The following is a 22165-nucleotide window of genomic DNA, read 5'->3' as shown; positions in this document are numbered from 1 at the left end:
ATTTGAGCTCTTCTAGACCAGGGATAGAACCCATGTCCCTCACACTGGCAGGCAGACTCTTAACCACTGGGCCACCAGGGAAGTCCCAGAAGCTAAAAGACAAAATTAATGAAATTTTAATTTATTTTTATTTAATTTTAATTTTATTATTTTATTTAATTTTTATTTTCTTTTAGTAAATTAATTTAATTTATTAAAATTAAGAAAATAGAGTGACTGTAACATGAGTGTTCCTGAAGTAAAATCAATTATTGTCTTGTGTTCCATTTCAGAGGCTTCAGGGGCTAAACTGTATATATCATTGTCCTGGGTGAAGACATATTTTAGGTCAATGAGAATAAAGAGGAAACAACTTGGGAAAGTTTAGGAGAGACCCTTCTGGCAGTTGACTCAGCTGATTGCCTTGCTGTACAGATAAAGGTATATTCCTGGTTGAACATAGTTTGACTTTTAAAGCCAGTGGGATAAAAATTAAGAACAAAAAGTGGGGAAAATTTGGCTTCAAGGGGAGTGCAAGATTTCTTCTACTTTTTGTCCTTTGTTGGAAATATGAATTTTTTTCATGGGAATGGGAAACATTGGGCCACTCATTCTGTTGAAGTCTGTCATTTTCCCATATCTTTTTGTAATATCCCTGTATCAACCCCTTGGACAAGATGATAAGAAGGTTCCAGGTTGCTCTTTACTACTTGGGAAGAAACTTCTTCCTGGGGAAGTTTTAGGGTATAGGTCTTACTGGTTTTAATGTATATCTCAGTGTTTTACTCCTCCTCGTTATCTTTATTTCTTGGAATTGCTTTTTCTGTTTTTCTTGTGTCAATCTAAAGAGTCCAGATTCTAGATATGCAAAGACCACTCAATTCATCTCTGCCAACTGCATGCAGTGGTAACTTAAAGCTTGCCAACAAGATTGGGGTATCATGCTTAATTCTAAAATGAGAATTATTTTCTCCCATTCTGAAGGCTGTCTTTTCACCTTGCTTATAGTTTCCTTTGATGTGCAGAAGCTTTTAAGGTTAATTAGGTCCCATTTGTTTATTTTTGCTTTTATTTCCAATATTCTGGGAGGTGGGTCATAGAGCATCCTGCTGTGATGTATGTCAGAGAGTGTTTTGCCTATGTGCTCCTCTAGGAGTTTTATAGTTTCTGGTCTTACGTTTAGATCTTTAATCCATTTTGAGTTTATTTTTGTGTATGGTGTTAGAAAGTGTTCTAGTTTCATTCTTTTACAAGTGGTTGACCAGAATTCCCAGCACCACTTGTTAAAGAGACTGTCTTTAATCCATTGTATATTCTTGCCTCCTTTGTCAAAGATAAGGTGCCCATATGTGCGTGGATTTATCTCTGGGCTTTCTATTTTGTTCCATTGATCTATATTTCTGTCTTTGTGCCAGTACCATACTGTCTGGATAACTATGGCTTTGTAGTAGAGCCTGAAGTCAGGTAGGTTGATTCCTCCAGTTCCATTCTTCTTTCTCAAGATCGCTTTGGCTATTCGAGGTTTTTTTGTATTTCCATACAAATTGTGAAATTATTTGTTCTATCTCTGTGAAGAATACTGTTGGTAGCTTGATAGGGATTGCTTTGAATCTATAAATTGCTTTGGGTAGTATACTCATTTTCACTATACTGATTCTTCCAATCCATGAACATGGTATATTTCTCCATCTATTAGTGTCCTCTTTGATTTCTTTCACCAGTGTTTTATAGTTTTCTATATATAGGTCTTTAGTTTCTTTAGGTAGATATATTCCTAAGTATTTTATTCTTTCCGTTGCAATGGTGAATGGAATTGTTTCCTTAATTTCTCTTTCTGTTTTCTCATTATTAGTGTATAGGAATGCAAGGGATTTCTGTGTGTTGATTTTATATCCTGCAAATTTACTATAGTCATTGATTAGTTCTAGTAATTTTCTGGTGGAGTCTTTAGGGTTTTCTGTGTAGAGGATCATGTCATCTGCAAATAGTGAGAGCTTTACTTCTTCTTTTCCAATTTGGATTCCTTTTATTTGTTTTTCTGCTCTGATTGCTGTGGCCAAAACTTCCAAAACTATGTTGAATAGTAATGGTGAAAGTGGGCACCCTTGTCTTGTTCCTGACTTTAGAGGAAATGCTTTCAATTTTTCACCATTGAGGATAATGTTTGCTGTGGGTTTGTCATATAAGACAGCCTTCAGAATGGGAGAAAATAATAGCAAATGAAGCAACTGACAAACAACTAATCTCAAAAATATACAAGCAAGTCCTACAGCTCAACTCCAGAAAAATAAATGACCCAACCAAAAAATGGGTCAAAGAACTAAATAGACAGTTCTCCAAAGAAGACATACAGATGGCTAACAAACACATGAAAAGATGCTCAACATCACTCATTATCAGAGAAATGCAAATCAAAACCACTATGAGGTATCATTTCACACCAGTCAGAATGGCTGAGATCCAAAAGTCTACAAATAATAAATGCTGGAGAGGGTGTGGAGAAAAGGGAACCCTCTTACACTGTTGGTGGGAATGCAAACTAGTACAGCCACTATGGAGAACAGTGTGGAGATTCCTTAAAAAACTGGAAATAGACCTGCCTTATGATCCAGCAATCCCACTGCTGGGCATACACACTGAGGAAACCAGAAGGGAAAGAGACACGTGTACCCCAATGTTCATCGCAGCACTGTTTATAATAGCCAGGACATGGAAGCAACCTAGATGTCCATCAGCAGATGAATGGATAAGAAAGTGGTGGTACATATACACAATGGAGTATTACTCAGCCATTAAAAAGAATACATTTTAATCGGTTCTAATGAAGTGGATGAAACTGGAGCCTTTTATACAGAGTCAAGTAAGACAGAAAGAAAAACACCAATACAGTATACTAACGCTTATATATGGAATTTAGAAAGATGGTAACAATAACCCTGTGTACGAAACAGCAAAAGAGACACTGATGTATAGAACAGTCTTATGGACTCTGTGGGAGAGGGAGAGGGTGGGAAGATTTGGGAGAATGGCATTGAAACATGTAAAATATCATGTATGAAACGAGTTGCCAGTCCAGGTTCGATGCACGATACTGGATGCTTGGGGCTAGTGCACTGGGATGACCCAGAGGGATGGCATGGGGAGGGAGGAGGGAGGAGGGAGGAGGGACGAGGGTTCAGGATGGGGAACACATGTATACCTGTGGCGGATTCATTTTGATATTTGGCAAAACTAATACAATTATGTAAAGTTTAAAAATAAAATAAAAGAAAAATAAAGAAAAATAAATAAAATTAGAATTAATTTTAAGGAGATTCTGTCTTGTACACCTTTTCTGCTTATCTCTTTTGTGAATTTGTGGCAGGAAGAGGCACATTGTAAGTTATTTGGTTTTCAGGTTTGTGTTTCCCAGCCAAGTATTATTTTATCCTAACATTCCCAATATACTTTATTGCCACCAATGACCCATTACATTTGTGTTGGCTGAGCAGCACAGGGTGAATAAATGAAGCACTACTCCTATATTTTAAACACACATTACATCATTTCATGAATATTTGGAAAAGTCAGGGTGATTGCCCCTTGTGTAATATTTCCTTTCCTTGGTGACAAAAAAAGATTAATCAATGTAGATGCAACCTTTAGTTGGGAATGAAGCCAGTATCCTTGATTTAAGAGTTCAGCATGTGTAGACACTGCTAGGGGTCTCTCTTGCATCAATTATTATGGAAGTCATGCTTTAAAAAAAGCCTCTTGTCTCTTAAATCAACTTCACTTAGAGGTGATAACACAATTGTAAAACTTATCCTTTGAGTAAAAGGATAAAAGATTGGGTAAAAGATTGTGCATTCTGGACTTTATAAGGATATGTCAGTTTGCTATAAATGTTTATATCCCTAGATTCATCAGATTATGGAGTTAACATTTGAAACAACTTACTTCAACTGCACTGTAGTATGTGGCAAAGTAAAAAAAAAAAAAATAATAATTATCTGATTTTGTTTCAACAAGAGTTTAAAGTGTATTTTCTAATAATCCTGAGTTGTCTGGGATGGGAATAAGAGCAATTAAGAGCTGGGTACTTGTACAAATTACCAAAATAAATGCTGTCAGTAAGAGAAGAGATACAAATACAAATAATTTAGATTTGATTTCCACTAATGAATACCAATAACCCTTTCTGAATCCTTCAAACAAAAATGCATTTGTGATGTCGAGTGTCTCTAGCACTCTTTGCATCATTTTTCTAACATTGTGTCATATTAGGGATAAACCAAGGCATGACTTCCCTCCTTTCACTCAGTATAATCTCTCTCATGTGGTAAAAGTTTTAAAAAGAGAGATTTTTACTACCTCAAATTTAATGAGTTCTAACTTATGTGTATCACCCTTAATTGATAGAGAAATTAAAACACAGTTAACTCTAAACTCACTTCATATAAATCCCTTTAAACTGTGGATTTAGTTGACTCAGGAGTAACTGTTTGTAAGTTATAAATTTTGATGGGCTGACTGCCAAATATTTCATAAATGTCTCAGTTCTAATATGTGTTAGTCACATTTTAAATACTGATGAATATAGTAATGAGGAAGATATCCATGAGTGATTGTTCTCATGGAACTTATACTTATGATTTTGGTGGAAGGCAGAGAGTAATGAAAAAAACATTGGACAACTTTTCAGATAGTATGTGATGAATATTATAAGAAAAGGTAGAAGACAAAGGAACTTGAGAGTTATTATAAACAAGATGATGAAATGAATATTGAAGAGAGATGTGAATAAAACAGCAGTCATTTGAGAAAATGTATTTCAGGCATTAATAACAATGAGGGAAAACCTTTAAGGAAGAAACACACTTATGTAGTTGAAGTGGAATAATCTTGAGGGAAACCCAGGAGAAGATAAACATAGATCAGGAGTTTGACATGTGGTTCTTTGTAAACCATGGAGGAGATTTTGGATTTTATTCTGATGTGATGAGAATATCTTGAAGGTAAGGGGTAGGAAAGCAGGATAATGAACTGTGTTTTTAGCATGTCCATCTAGGATAATAGCTACAACTATTATCACACACACATATACACAATGTAAAATAGGAGAGGAAGTTCACTGGATAAACAATTTTCAGAAATTTGGGTTTAAAAAGCTTTATTTATAACAAGACTTCTGAGACAATTTAAGATACTAATGTTCTGGAGGAGGAGACTTTATATTTTTTTAATACAATTATTGATCATAGGACCCTTTCCTCACATAACTATTTTGTGATTTGGGACATGCATACTAGCAGTAGTAGCAGTTCAGTCACTCAGTCATGTCCGACTCTTTGCCACCCCATGAACCGCAGCATATCAGGCCTCCCTGTCCATCATCAACTCCCGGAGTTTACCCAAACCCATGTCCATTGAGTCCGTGATGCCATCCAACCAGCTCATCCTCTGTTGTCCCCTTCTCCTCCTGCCCTCAATCTTTCCCAGGATCAGGGTATTTTCAAATGGGTCAGCTCTTCGCATCAGGTGGCCAAAGTATTGGACCTTCAGCTTCAACATCAGTCCTTCCAATGAACACCCAGGACTGATCTCCTTTAGGATGGATCAGTTGGATCTCCTTGCAGTCCAAGGGACTCTCAAGAGTCTTCTCTAACAGCACAGTTCAAAAGCAACAATTCTTTGACGCTCAGCCTTCTTTATAGTCCAACTCTCACATCCATACATGACCATTGGAAAAACCAAAGCCTTCACTAGACAGACCTTTGTTGATAAAGTAATGTCTCTGCTTTTTAATATGCTATCTAGGTTGGTCATAACTTTCCTTCCAAAGAGTAAGTGTCTTTTAATTTCATGGCTGCAATCACCATTTGCAGTGAGTTTGGGACCCAAAAAAATAAAGTCAGTCACTGTTTCCCCATCTAATTCCCATGAAGTGATGGGACCGGATGCCATGATCTTCATTTTCTGAATGTTGAGCTTTAAGCCAACTTTTTCACTCTCCTCTTTCAGTTTCATCAAGAGACTTTTTAGTTCTTCTTTACTTTCTGCCATAAGGGTTGTGTCATTTGCATATATGAGGTTACTGATACTTCTCCCAGCAATCTTGATTCCAGCTTGTGCTTCATCCAGCCCAGTGTTTTTCACGATGTACTCTGCATATAAGTTAAATAAGCAGGGTGACTATATACAGCCTTGCCTTAATCCTTATCCTATTTGGGAACAGTCTGTTGTTCCATGTCCAGTTGTAACTGTTGCTTCCTGACCTGCATACATGTTTCTCAAAAAGCAGATGAGGTTGTCTGGTATAGTTATCTATATTTACTCTTGCTATATTTATTATATTTACTACCTCTTCTCTGAAGAGCATTGAAATATATATATATATATATATATATATATATATATATATATATAAGTGTGTACTAAGTTGCTTCAGTCATTTCCGACTCTTTGTGACCTTATGGACTGTAGCCCACCAGGCTCCTCCATCCATGGGATAGTCCAGACAAGAATGCTAGAGTGGGTTGCCATGCCCTCTTCCAGGGGATCTTCCCGATTCAGCAATCAAATCTGCATCTCTTACATCCATGTGCATTGGCGGGCGGGTTCTTTATAACTAGCATCACCTGGGAAGTGCCAATATTTATTCCATCACCTTATTACCTGGTAACTCAGCTGGTAAAGAATCTGCCTGCGATGCAGGAGACCCCAGTTTGATTCCAGGGATAGGCCACCCACTCCTGTATCCTTGAAATTCCCTAGTGGCTTAGACAGTAAAGAATTTGTCTGCAAGCAGGAGACCTCTGTTTGATCTCTGGGTTGGGAAGATCCCCTGGAGAAAGAAGCAGTTACCCAGTTACTCAGTATTCTTGCCTGGAGAATTCCATGGATAGAGAAGTCTGACAGGCAAGAGTCCATGGGGTCACAAAAAGTTAGGCATGACTGAACGACTTTCATTTCACTTCAGTCAACCTCTCTTTGAAATGTATATAGGGAATACAACACTATCTAAAGACAAAAAGACTTCAATAAAATTTACGTTTTGAAAAAATGGATATCTTCAGGAGATTATGACATATTTTAAAACTGTAGTGTTCTAATAGCCCTGTTTCATTAAACACTTACTATGTTCATAAACTTTTGCACATGTATTACTTAATATACTCTTTGAGTAGGCATTGTTTTATTGCAGAAAGGGAAAACACAAAACAGATATTCAAAAAAAGACAAAAAAAAAAAAAAAAAAACACAAAACACCTCACCTCCAACTCACTTAGATTCTAAACAACATGGCTAGATGTCAAATCCAGTTGTGATTGAATGAAAGATAAAATTTCAAGCACTACATTGTAAGGTCTGTAATAAATAATGAATATCACAAGTAATATCTTAAAATCCTGATGTAATGACATTAAAAGAAATTTGACAGTCTTGCTATTGAGTTTTATTGTGTTTGAATAGCAAGTACCTCTCCTCCACAGGGAACAAGATGACATCAATTGGCAATTTTCTTGAAAATTTAGTCTAATTTTAAATTTAAACAGACTGAAGTGACTTAGCATGCACACACTCACACAGAGAAATACAAAATTCCTCCCTACTGAGTTCTAACTTTCATTTTCTAGCTCCATTCTACCATTCCTTGCTAAGGATTATGTGGTCTTATAATACGATTTTATTATTTTCCTAGTTCCCAAACCATGTCCATGCTCAGGTTTCCCTGGTGGCTCAGACGGTAAAGAATCCTCCTGCAATACAGGGGACCCAGGTTCGATCTCAGGGTCAGGAAGATTCCCTAGAGAAGACAATGGCAACCCACACCAGTATTTTTGCCTGGAGAATTCCATGGTCAGAGGAGCATGGTGGGCTACAGTCCATGGGGTCACAAAGAGTTGGGCATGATTGAATGACTAACACACTTTCTTTTTCTAGAAAGTCTTCTCTTCAAGGGAAAATTGCACTCTTCTTTACACTTATTTATCATCAGGTTTCTTCAAGTAGAATTTATCACTTATTCCTTCTGATTAGATTTAAATATGAGCTATATTTTCTGATCCATTTATCCAAAATGAATTATAAAATGCCTTATAAATGCCAACCACAGTGTTGGAGATAGAATGATTAACAGTATAGGTATAGTGTTAAACTCTAGATGATGCCTTAGGTAATTCAATGATCCTTCCCTACACTTACCTCCTAGCTTTCTTTACCTCAAGAGCAGCATTCATACTAGTCTTTTTCAAGCCTTTATCAACATTCACATATATCTCTACATGCCTTTGATTTCAATATATAAGCAGGCATACCTGAAACACAGGGGCCATTTAAAAAATTTTATTTTATTGAAGTGTAATTTATTTATAATTTTGTATCAATTTTTACACAGAAAATTGATTATATATTATAAAATATATTATATAGCAATAACATAATATACAATATTACTAATATAAAAATAATTAAATGTAATAATATTATATTATTAATAATACAATATTTTATATGTGTGTGTGTGTATATATATATATATATATATATATATATATATATATAAAATCACTGGGCTTCCTTTATGGCTCAGTGGTAGAGAATCCACTTGGAAATGCAAGTGAAGCAGGTTCGATCTCTGGGTCAGGCAGATCCCCTGGAGAGAGAAATGGCAATCACTCCAGAATTATTGCCTGGGAAATCCCAAGGACAGAGAAGTCTGGCAGTCTACAGTCCATGGGATCTCAGAAGAGTCAGACACGGTTTAGTGACTAAACAGTAGCAATATTTACCACAATGAATATTCTTCTTCACATTTATTTTCCTTTAAGGTTTATCACAGGATATTGATATTGAATATCGTTTCCTGTGCTATACAGTAGGTCCTTGTTTATCCACCCTATATAATAGATGCCTTGATTCCCAATCCAGTGCTGACTGCAAAACATCCTGAACCCCCCTCCCACCTCCTTCCCCATACGATCCCTCTGAGTCATCCCAGTACATCAGCCCCCGAGCATCCTGTATCATGAATTAAACCTGGACCGGCGATTCATTTCACATATGATAATATACATGTTTCAATGCCATTCTCCCAAATCATCCCACCCTCACCATCTCCCACAGAGTCCAAAAGACTGTTCTATATATCTGTGTCTCTTTTGCTGTCTCACATACAATTTCATGTTAAAGTTGAATGGATGAGGAATTGCTTTTATGAATCAGCAAAACATGTGGTTTCTTGAGATGAAGCCTATTTCTGATAAAGATGCTATGAAGATTATTGAAATTACAAGATTTAGAATATGATATGAACTTTGTTGACTAATGGCAGGGTTTGAGAATACTAACTATAGTTCTGAAACAAGATTTACTGCTAGTAAAATGTTTTCAACATCATTTTACATGCTAAAGAGGAAATAAATTCATAAAATGAAGTGTCAATATATGAGGCAAATTTCATCATCATCAATTTTAAAAAGTTGCCAGTCACCCTAACCTTCAACAACCACCACCCTGATTAGTCAGTAGCCACCAACAAAGAGGCAAGACCTTTCACCAGCAAAATTATCACAACTCGCCAAAGGCTCAGATGATGGTTAGCAGCTTTTAGCAATAAAACATTTTTAAGCTAAAGTATGCATATTTTAGCCATAACGATATTGCACACTTACTGGACTACAGCAAAATGTAAGTATAAGTTTTATATGCACTAGGAAACAAAAACATTTGGATGATTTGCTTTATTGTGATATGTATTTTATTGTAGTGGTCTGTAACCAAATCTCAAATATATTAGATGTTGGCTATAATAGGAAAAGGAATACATCGAGGCTGTATATTGTCACCCTGCTTATTTAACTTATATGCAGAGTACATCATGAGAAACGCTGGGCTGGAAGAAGCACAAGCTGAAATCAAGATTGCTGGGAGAAATATCAATAACCTCAGATATGCAGATGACACCACCCTTATGGCAGAAAGTGAAGAGGAACTCAAAAGCCTCTTGATGAAAGTGAAAGAGGAGAGTGAAAAGTTGGCTTAAAGCTTACCATTCAGAAAACGAAGATCATGGCATCCGGTTCCATCACTTCATGGGAAATAGATGCGGAAACAGTGGAAACAGTGTCAGACTTTATTTTTCTGGGCTCCAAAATCACTGCAGATGGTGATTGCAGCCATGAAATTAAAAGACACTTACTCCTTGGAAGAAAAGTTATGACCAACCTAGACAGCATATTGAAAAGCAGAGACATTACTCTGCCAACAAAGGTTCATCTAGTCAAGGGTATGGTTTTTCCAGTGGTCATGTATGGATGTGAGAGTTGGACTGAAGAAGGCTAAGCACCGAAGAATTGTTGCATTTGAACTGTGGTGTTGGAGAAGACTCTTGAGAGTCCCTTGGAGTGCAAGGAGATCCAACCAGTCCATTCTGAAGGAGATCAGCCCTGGGATTTCTTTGGAAGGACTGATGCTAAAGCTGGAATTCCAGTACTTTGGCCACCTCATGCGAAGAGTTTACTCATTGGAAAATACTCTGATGCTGGGAGGGATTGGGGACAGGAGGAGAAGGGGACGACAGAGGATGAGATGTCTGGATGGCATCACTGACTCGATGGACGTGAGTCTGAGTGAACTCCGGGAGTTGGTGATGGACAGGGAGGCCTGGCATGCTGTGATTCATGGGGTCGCAAAGAGTCAGACACTACTGAGTGACTGAACTGAGCTGAACTGAAACTTCTGATGAGCAAGACTGAGTGAGGTGGTAATCTTGTCTACTGATAATTGGTTTTGTATTTTTGTTTTGTTTGTTGTTTAGATAAGGTGTCCTGTACAATGTGCAGTGTACAAAGTACAATGTGGTTGGGTGAATTCAGGTCAGGCATGCAAGTGGTTTCATGTGAGTTCTCACTATTTGATACTCCCTATCAAATTTTAAATTTAAATTTAATAATTAAAATTTTAAAAAAGAGAGAGAAAAGAAAAAAAGAAGAAGAAGAAAGATTAAAAAAAAGGAAAACTCTACAGAACTGCAAAAGCCTAATATAGAGGCAATACTCTCTCTATTTGAACTCCAGGGTTAGTTCTCTGGTAGTCTAGGGTTTTGGAGTCAGTGCTCCCACTCCAAAGGCTCAGGACTTGATCTCTAGTTGGGAACAAAGATTCCACGAGTGCATTAAGTGAGATTAAAACCCATACTCAAAAATGAGAAACCAAAGATGAACCCCAGACAAATGGAAGTTACAAAATCAGGAAGATAATAATTATAATAATATAATATACCCATTTACATATACACCCATAATTTAAATCAAACAGTCCAACAAAAATAAAGTACAATATGTTGACCCAGCGACCAGAGGAAACCAAAAATTATATCTACCAGTTAAGAATAAAACTAACTAAAGCACAAACTGGAAAACAAAACTAAAGCAAGGTGCCAAGTGGGGAATAAAGCAATGAAAACAAAAGTAACAAATATGTTGAGAGGAAAGGAAAGAAAGAAAAGATAGAAAAAATAGATATGCAAAGTTAAATATAGGTAGATGAAGATTTATATTCAATAACTGCAAGGGGAAAATAACAGAAGCAAAAGCAAACAAAGTAATAAGTGCATAAAAATAATAATAGGTTTAAAATTTTAAAAAAAGAGAAAAGAAAATTAAAAAAAAAAAAAAGAAGAGGAATAAAGATTCAAAAAAAAAAAAAAAAAGGAAAACTCCACAGCAGTGCAAAAGCCCAACGTTGAGGCAGATGTTTAGAACAACAGTAAAAATTGTGATTGAAAAGAAAATCAAAACCTTAATTAGATGCCCTAGTGCCAATAAAATCAACTACTACAATGGGAGGGGTGGTGGGAAGGTAAAAAAAAAAAGAATAAAAACGAAACAAACAAACAAAAAAATCCAAAAGAAACTACAGAATAAGTCAAAACATAAGAATAAGAAATGTTTTTCTTGAGTCAATGCTGTCATGGTTCTTTCCCTTACTGGGGTCACATTCCACCTCACCTTCCTAGGATGCCCTGCAACATTGTGCTGGCCCCTGGACCTGTGGTGGGAGCAGCTCAGATTCCAATCCGGTCCTATTCCTGTGTGTTCTTGCCTCCAACGTCCACAGCTATCAGAACTAGTGTGCTTCGTTTTGCGAGAGCTCTCTTTGTCCTTTTATATATTCCATAGACACAGAGTCTGCCTCCCTGATCATGTGGATTTAATCTGAAGCTTGTACAGCTGGTGGGAAAACTTGGGGTTTTCTTCCTTAGCCACACTGCCCCTGGGTATCAATTGTGGTTTTATTTCCATCTCTGCATGTCAACTGTCCACGTAGGTTTGCTCCTGAGGCTCCCCTGGAAGACTTGGGTCTGCTCCAGTGAGGATCAGTTGCAGAGGTGCAGCTGCTTGGGTTGCAGGAGTTTTGGCAGCACCAGGTACTCAGGGGAGTTGGCAGCTAGGGCAGCAGGAAATATAGTGGTCTAGAAGGGTATGGCAACCAGTATTGGCCAATACACTCCAGTATTCTTGCCTGGAGAACTCTTCTGACAGAGAAACCTGGCAGGCCACAGTCCACAGGGTCTCAAAGAGTTGGACATGACCGAAGTGACCCCATGTGCACAGACAGAAGACTTTTTGCCTATGGCAGCTCTGCCCCATTGAAGATTGAGCATGAAAATGGCACAGCTGTTTGGGTTGTGGGGACCCTGGAGGCACCAAGTGTGCAGGGACACTGACTGCTTCTGCCGCAGCAGTTACGGGCCTATCAAAACCTTTTTTCAAGTCTCTGGTAGCGGACAATCAGAAGGCTTCTTTGGCTAGTCTTTCTGTGTAGCTCTGCCCATTCAGGCACTTAGAGGGCTCCCTTGCCTGGGGTCCTTCTCTGTTGTTTGGCACATCAAGCACATAGAGGGCCCCCCAACCCTGGACTGGGATCCTACTCTGTAGATTGGTGCATCAAGCACTTAAAAGGGCACCCTGGATGGGTTCCCACTGTGTAGTTCAGTGTGTAAGGTATATGATGGGCCAGCCTCTCTACTGTTCAGCTGCTGATGCTGGATTGTAGAGAGAGAGAGGCTATGGTGATGGCTCCATCCCCTCTGCGTGACTCAGCAGTATCGCCTTGCTTCCATGGCTGCCTGGCTTTCCTCCACAGGCATTTCCCACCACAATCTCCTCCCTCACATCCCCTCGGTCCGTCTCTCTGCAGTCAAGAGCAACCTTCACCCTGGGATTCCTCCACAATCCCTTTGTTCTAGGCCCAGCTGCTGCACCTTCTAGGGGACCTGGGGACCCATCTGAGGTACATATGGCTATGACAAGGACTGTCTGATTCTCATTCCATTTAGGCTGCTGCAGATCAGCTGATTCACTCTCAGCCTTAAATGTCTCTCCTCTGTCTCATACAATTGCCCCAGTGTGGGGCTTGGACCCCTGCTTCAGTTCTCACACTCGCCAACGGCGAGATTTCCCCCCTAGTTTCTTTGTCTTACCGAGTTTTGTGTAGGTCTATATATTCTTTTCTGCTGGTCAGCTACTCCTGTCCGCTCTCAGCTGGTGTTCTGCATGAACTTCTGTGTCTGAAGGTGTATTCCCGATGCATCCTCAGAGAGATGTACTCCATATCCACCTACTCTTCTGCTATCTTGTTCTCCTCCCATATTCATTTTAAGAGAAGCAAAATACCTTTGTCTTTTGGCATATGCTAATGATATATATATAAATATAAATATATAAATCCACACACACACACACACACACACACACACATATATATATAGAGAGAGAGAATTGACTCTTGAACCTTGAATGATACAGTAACTAAGTAACTATGGGTTCCACCTCCACCCCTAGTGAAATATTCATGTATTACTTTGAGCCATCCCTCTGGATCTGTGGTTCTATATCTTCTAATTTAACCTACCATAGATCATGTAGTTCTATAGTATATATTTATTGAAAAAAACTCTAAGTTGACCCACATAGTTTAAATCTGTGTCCGTTAAGGGTCAACAAGAGAGAGAGATCTATCTACAACTATCTATCTTCCACTCCATATCTAGTTTTATCCATATGTATATGTGTATGTGTATTTGTGTGTTCATGGTGGCTCAGACAGTAAATGCATCACTTGCAATTCGACCTGGATTTAATCCCTGGGTCATAAAGATCCCCTGCAAGAAGGGAATGACTATCCACTCCAGTATTCTAGAATAAATACTTAGTAATTTGCACTATTATATAGGGTTCTAACCATACAAAAACAAAAATATCAGTAAGCTTGAAGAAATTAAAAAGAGAAGAAAAAGAATTAGTTGATTGAGGGGCAAAAAAAATAAATTTTAATAAAAGTACACATTTTAATCTAGATAATATTAAAATATATCCATACAATTTTAATTATATAATAAATAATTTATATTGTTTGTCAGTTCAGTCACTCAGTAATATCCTACTCTTTGTGACCCCATGGACTGCAATACACCAGGTTTCTCTGGCATGTTGGATGGAGTTGGTCCATCACCAACTCCCGGAGTCCACCCAAACCCATGTCCATTGAGTCGGCGATGCCATCCAACCATCTCATCCTCTGTCTACCCTTTTCCTCCTGCCTTCAATCTTTCCCAGCATCAGGGTCTTTCCCAATGAGTCAGTTCTTCACATCAGGTGGCCAAAGTATTGGAGTTTCAGCTTCAACATCAGTCCTTTCAATGAACACCCAGGACTGACCTCCTTTAAGATGGAATGGTTGGATCTCCTTGCAGTCCAAGGGACTCTCAAGAGTCTTCTCCAACACCACAGTTCAAAAGCATCAAATCTTTAACATTCAACTTTCTTTATAGTACAACTCTCACATCCATATATGACTACTGGAAAAAACATGGCTTTGACTAATTGGACCTTTGTTGGCAAAGTAAAATCTTTGCTTTTTAATATGCTGTATAGGTGGGTCAAAACTTTCCTTCCAAGGAGCAAGTGTCTTTTAATTTCATGGCTGCAGCCACTATCTACAGTGATTTTGGACTGCATTAAGCCATTTTCATTTAAAAGATAATAAAGGAATATATAACTCAGTGCCCACAAATTTGGTAACCTAGATGCAATGGTCCAATTTCTTGATTGTCACACATTTCAAAATAAACAGTAGAGAAATATGTAATCTTAATAGGCCTATATCTATTAAATAAAGTAAATAAATAACTAATAACTTTCCAGAAAAGGAAGCACCAGGTAGAGGTGTTTTAACTGGTGATTCTTGCTAAATACTTTAAAATAAATGATACCAATTATTGAGAAACTCCTCCATAAGAATACAAGCAGAAGGAATACTTTCTCACTCATTCTCTTAGGCCACAATTACTTTAGTATCAAAACTAGCAAAGACATTATAAGAAAGGAAATGTACAGACCACTGTTTTTTATAAAAATAGGTGCAAAAATTATCAACAAAATATTAACAAATTGAACTCAGCACTGTATCAATTGAACTATATTGACCAAATAAAATTTATCCCAACATGTAAATTTAATTCAATATTCACAATTTATTTAATGCAATTCTCTATATCAACAGCTTTAAAGAAAAATCATGTAATCCATGCATAAGAAGCATTGGACAAAACCTGACATCTACACATGTTAAAAAAGATCTTATCAAACTAGTGATATAAACTTCTGAAACAATTAAAAATATATATGAAAAAGTCAACAGGTATAAACACTTTTAATAATAAGAAGCTATATGATTTTGCCCTAAAACTGGAGACAAAGAGAAAAGAAAACAAAACACTACATCATTCCTATTCAACTTCATACTAGAAGTTGTAACAGAGCAATGAGACAAGAAAATGAAGTAAAAGTGTATTAAAAAAAAAAAAAAAACTCTAAAGAAGTAGAACAAAGTCAGATGATTAACACTGCCCAATTCAAAATTTGCTATAAAGTTACAGTAAAAAAAGACCATGGCACTGCTGAAAGATTGGACACATAAGCAAAAGAAATGGAATAGAGATCTTAGCAGTAGAACCATACAAACATAGTGAACTGATCTTTGCCAAAGAGCAAGCTAATTTCAATGTAGAAACAATAACTTTTCGTCAATGGCATTGAAACAATTGGACATACAAGTGAAGAGTATAGCAAACAAATAAAGAAACAAAAACTAGCCACAGACTATACCATTCATAAAAATTAACTCAACTTATATGATAGGCCTGAATGCAAAACTTCAAATTACTATATAAAACTTGGAGAAAAATAAAACAGAAGTGACAATCTCAATCAGCTTGAGTCTGATGATAAGATATTAACAACAACACAAAAAGCAGTATCCAAGTAACAAAAAATTGACAAGTAGGGACTCATTAAAATTTAATAATTCTGCTGTGTGAAAGACCCTCAGAAAGAATTGATAAGCCACACACTAAGGTAAATTACTTTTAAAATATATATCTGATTAAGGAATTGCATAGACAATTTTCAAAGAACACTTAAATTAAAACAAGATGAAAGAAAACCCCAATTAAAAAGACAATAAATTTGAAAACATACCTCACAAACAAAGCAACAAAAATATCAACAAAAAATATGGAAAGATGTTCAACGTAATCGGTCATTAACACATTGCAAATTAAAACAATGGCAAATTGATTGCATAAACATACATATCAACAGCACACATATTGTTGTTGTTCAGTCCCTAAGTTGTGTTCAACTCATTGCAACCGCATGGAAAACAGCACACCAGGTTTTCCTGTCCTTCACTATCTCCTAGAGTTTACTCAAGTTCATGTCCATTGAGACAGTGATGCCATCCAACCATTTCATCTTCTGTCACTCCCTTCTCCTCCTGTGCTCAGTCTTTTCCAGAATCAGGGTCTTTCCAATGAGTCAGTTCTTCACATTAGGTGGCCAAAGTATTGGACCTCCAACTTCAGCATCAGTCCTTCCAATGAATTGGTATGATTTCTTTGCTGTCCAAGGGACTCTTGAGTCATCTCCAGCACCAAAATTCAAAAGTATCAATTCTTGGGTGCTCGGCCTTCTTTATGGTCCAACTCTCATATCCATAATTGACTATTTGAAAAACCATAGCTTTGAATATACAGACCTTCAATAGCAAAGTGATGTCTCTGCCTTTTTTTTAATAAAAATTTATTTATTTTAATTGGAGACTAATTATTTTACGTTGTCTAGGTTTGTCATAGATTTCCGTCGAAGGAACATCTTTTAATTTCATAGCTGCAATCACCATCTGCAGTGATTTTAGAGCCCAAGAATACAAAATCTTCCACTGTTTCCACTTTTCCCAATTTATTGGTGCAGGAGGGCCTAGAGGAGCTACCCCACGTTGAAGGTCAGGAAGGGCAGCAGTGAGGAGATACCCCTTGTCCAAGGTAAGGAGCAGCGGCTGTGCTTTGCTGGAGCAGCCATGAAGAGATACTCCACGCCCAAGGTAAGAGAAACCCAAGTAAGACGGTAGGTGTTGAAAGAGGGCATCAGAGGGCAGACACATTGAAACCATACTCACAGAAAACTAGTCAATCTAATCACACTAGGACCACAGCCTTGTCTAACTCAATGAAACTAAGCCATGCCCCTGGGGCAACCCAAGACTGGAGGGTCATGGTGGAGAGATCTGACAGAATGTGGTCCACTGGAGAAGGGAATGGCAAACCACTTCGGTATTCTTGCCTTGAGAACCCCATGAACAGTATGAAAAGGCAAAATGATAGGATACTGAAAGAGGAAGTCCCCAGGTCAGTAGGTGCCCAATATGCTACCAGAGATCAGTGGAGAAATAACTCCAGAAAGAATGAAGGGATGGAGCCAAAGCAAAAACAATACCCAGCTGTGGATGTGACTGGTGATAGAAGCAAGGTCCAATGCTGTAAAGAGCAATATTGCATAGGAACATGGAATGTCAGGTGCATGAATCAAGGCAAATTGGAAGCAGTCAAACAAGAGATGGCAAGAGTGAATGTCAACATTCTAGGAATCAGCGAACTCATATGGACTGGAATGAGTGAATTTTCTCAGATGACCATTATATCTACTACTGTGGGCAGGAATCCCTCAGAAGAAATGGAGTGGCCATCATGGTCAACAAAAGAGTCCAAAATGCAGTACTTGGATGCAATCTCAAAAACGACAGAATGATCTCTGTTCGTTTCCAAGGCAAAACCATTCAATATCACAGTAATCCAGGTCTATGCCCCAACCAGTAACACTGAAGAAGCTGAAGTTGAATGGTTCTATGAAAACCTACAAGACCTTTTAGAACTAACACCCAAAAAAGATGTCCTTTTCATTATAGGGGACTGGAATGCAAAGGTAGGAAGTCAAGAAACACCTGGAGTAACAGGCAAATTTGGCCTTGGAATATGGAGTGAAGCAGGGCAAAGACTAATAGAGTTTTGCCAAGAAAATGCACTGGTCATAACAAACACCCTCTTGCAAACCACAAGAGAAGACTCTATACATGGATATCACCAGATGGTCAACAACGAAACCAGATTGATTATATTCTTTGCAGCCAAAAATGGAGACGCTCTATACCGTGAGCAAAAACAAGACCAGGAGCTGACTGTGGCTCAGATCATGAACTCCTTATTGCCAAATTCAGACTTAAATTGAAGAAAGTAGGGAAAACCACTAGACTATTCAGGTATGACCTAAATCAAATCCCTTATGATTATACAGTGGAAGTGAGAAATAGATTTAAGTGCCTAGGTCTGATAGATAGAGTGCCTGATGAACCATGGTGAGGTTTATGACATTGTACAGGAGACAGGGATCAAGACCATCCCCATTGAAAAGAAATGCAAAAAAGCAAATGGCTGTCTGGGGAGGCCTTACAAATAGCTGTGAAAAGAAGAGAAGTGAAAAGCAAAGGAGAAAAGGAAAGATGTAAGCATCTAAATGCAGAGTTCCAAAGAATAGGAAGAAGAGATAAGAAAGCCTTCGTCAGCGATCAGTGCAAAGAGATAAAGGAAAACAACAGAATGGGAAAGACTAGAGTTCTCTTCAAGAAAATTAGAGATACCAAGGGAACATTTCATGCAAAGATGGGCTCGATAAAGGACAGAAATGGTATGGACCTAACAGAAGCAGAAGATATTAAGAAGAGGTGGCAAGAATACACAGAAGAACTGTACAAAAAAGATCTTCACGACCCAGATAATCACGATGGTGTGATCACTGACTTAGAGCCAGACATCCTGGAATGCGAAGTCAAGTGGACCTTAGAAAGCATCACTACGAACAAAGCTAGCAAAGGTGATGGAATTCCAGTGGAGCTATTTCAAATCCTGAAAGATGATGCTGTGAAAGTGCTGCACTCAATATGCCAGCAAATTTGGAAAACTCAGCAGTGGCCACAGGACTGGAAAAGGTCAGTTTTCATTCCAATCCCAAAGAAAGGCAATGCCAACGAATGCTCAAACTACCGCACAATTGCACTCATCTCACATGCTAGTAAAGTAATGCTCAAAATTCTCCAATCCAGGCTTCAGCAATACGCAAACCGTGAACTCCTGATGTTCAAGCTGGTTTTAGAAAAGGCAGAGGTACCAGAGATCAAATTGCCAACATCCGCTGGATCATGGAAAAAGCAAGAGAGTTCCAGAAAAACATCTATTTCTGCTTTATTGACTATGCCAAAGCCTTTGACTGTGTGGATCACAATAAACTGTGGAAAATTCTGAAAGAGATGGGAATACCAGACCACCTGATCTGCCTCTTGAGAAATCTGTATGCAGGTCAGGAAGCAACAGTTAGAACTGGACATGGAACAACAGACTGGTTCCAAATAGGAAAAGGAGTACGTCAAGGCTGTATATTGTCACTCTGCTTATTTAACTCATATGCAGAGTCCATCATGAGAAACGCTGGACTGGAAGAAGTGCAAGCTGGAATCAAGATTGCCAGGAGAAATATCAATAACCTCAGATATGCAGATGACACCACCCTTATGGCAGAAAGTGAAAAGGCACTAAAAAGCCTCTTGATGAAGGTGAAAGTGGAGAGTGAAAAAGTTGGCTTAAAGCTCAGCATTCAGAAAACTAAGATCATGGCATCGGGTCCCATTGCTTCATGGGAAATAGATGGGGAAACAGTGTCAGACTTTATTTTTGGGGCTCCAAAATCACTGCAGATGGTGACTGCAGCCATGAAATTAAAAGACACTTACTCCTTGGAAGGAAAGTTATGATTAACCTAGACAGCATATTCAAAAGCAGAGACATTACTTTGCCAACAAAGGTTCGTCTAGTCAAGGCTATGGTTTTTCCAGTGGTCATGTATGGATGTGAGAGTTGGATTGTGAAGAAGGCTGAGCACTGAAGAATTGATGCTTTTGAACTGTGGTGTTGGAGAAGACTCTTGAGAGTCCCTTGCACTGCAAGGAGATCCAACCAGTCCATTCTGAAGGAGATCAGCCCTGGGATTTCTTTGGAAGGAATGATGTTAAAGGTGAAACTCCAGTACTTTGGCCACCTCATGGGAAGAGTTGACTCATTGGAAAAGACTCTGATTCTGGGAGGGATTGGGGGCAGGAGGAGAAGGGGATGACAGAAGATGAGATGGCTGGAGAACTCAATGGACGTGACTCGATGGACATGATTCTAGGTGAACTCCTGTAGTTGGTGATGGACAGGGAGGTCTGGCGTGCTGCAATTCATGGGTTCGCAAATAGTTGGACACGACTGAGTGACTGAACTGAACTGAACTGAACTGAACTTAAGGGACCAGATGCCATGACCTTACTTTTTTGAATGTCAAATTTTAAGCCAGCTTGTTCACTCTCCTCTTTCACACTTATCAAGAGGCTTTTTACTTCCTCTTCATTTTCTGCCATTAGAGTGGTATAATTTGCATATATGAGGCTGTTCTTATTTCTCCTGGCAATCGTGATTCTAGCTTGTGATTCATCCACCCCAGCATTTCACATGATGTACTGAACAGATAAGTTAAACGAACAGTGACAATATGCAGCTTGTTATATCCCTTTACCAATTCTGAACCAGTCTGTTGCTCCATGTTCAATTCTAACTTTGCTTCTTGACCTGCATACAAGTTTCTCAGGAGAAAGGTAAGGTCCAGAGAATACCAAAATCATGATCTACTGTTGAAGAACCATTGATAAGAGGACATTGAAACCCATCAAAACAAACAAACAAAAACATAATCCACATCCAAGGACAAGGGAGAAGTTGCAATGAGATAGGAGGAATGCAATCATAATAAAATCAAACCCCATACCTGAGAGGTGGGCGACCCATGAACTGGAGAACAATATACCAAAGAAGTTTTCACTCTGTTGTGAAGGTTCTAGGCTGCAAATCAGACTTCCCAACCTGGAGATCTGGCAAAGGGACTGAGGCTTTGAAGTACAGAAGGATTTGATTACAGAACTTCCACAAGACTTGGGAAAACAGAGACATGGAGGGCACAAACAAAACCTTGCAAGTACCAGGACCCAGAGGAAAGGAGTAGTTACTCCACAAAAGACTGAGCCAGACCTACCTGTAAGAATTTGAGAGTCTCCTGCTGAGGTGTGGGTCAGCAGTAGCCTATTCCAGGGACAGTGGCTCTGGCAGCAGGGTTCTGGCAGATGCAGGTTGGCATAAGACATTTTGGAGTTCACCACTAGCCCCACCATAGAGCCTCCAGGAGTGGTTTGCCTCAGGCCAAGCAACTAACAGGGAGAGAGTGCAGCCCCACTCATTAGCAGACAATCGGATTAAAGGTTTATTGGCAAGGCCTTGTCCATGAAAGCAAGACCCAGTTTTCCCCACAGCCAGCTCTTCCCATCAGGAAGCTTGCACAAGCCTCTTATCCCTATCCTTCAGGAGCAGAGAGAAGAAGCTGTGGCAAGAAAACATAACTGAACTACAAGTATATGAAAGAAACCCACTTAATGTGCTGGGGAAATATGCTGCTGTAAGAATTTTTGCAAATGAATGAAATCTGTAATATTAAAGACAAAATTTACTGCTCATAGGAAAATTCTGAAAGAGATGGGAATACCAGACCACCTGATCTGCCTCTTGAGAAACCTATATGCAGGTCAGGAAGCAACAGTTAGAACTGGACATGGAACAACAGACTGGTTCCAAACAGGAAAAAGAGTACATCAAGGCTGTATATTGTCACCCTGCTTATTTAACTTATTTGCAGAGTACATTACGAGACGTGCTGGGCTGGAAGAA

The 22165-nt window shown here is 38.6% G+C and overlaps 1 long non-coding RNA gene across 1 annotated transcript; it reads right to left on the bottom strand.

Annotated features, from left to right (window-relative positions):
- Positions 1-5945: 5945 nt before the first annotated feature.
- On the bottom strand, positions 5946-21575 carry LOC129659957 (uncharacterized). The gene is made up of 3 exons (XR_008718256.1): positions 21480-21575; positions 21216-21336; positions 5946-6125 (listed from the first exon to the last, which is right to left on the bottom strand). It is a non-coding gene; the product is annotated as an uncharacterized LOC129659957 (long non-coding RNA).
- Positions 21576-22165: the final 590 nt, after the last annotated feature.

This window comes from Bubalus kerabau, chromosome 9 (assembly GCF_029407905.1).
Source record: "Bubalus kerabau isolate K-KA32 ecotype Philippines breed swamp buffalo chromosome 9, PCC_UOA_SB_1v2, whole genome shotgun sequence".
NCBI classification, from domain to species: domain Eukaryota; kingdom Metazoa; phylum Chordata; class Mammalia; order Artiodactyla; family Bovidae; genus Bubalus; species Bubalus kerabau.
This window is presented reverse-complemented; position numbering and strand designations above follow the sequence as displayed.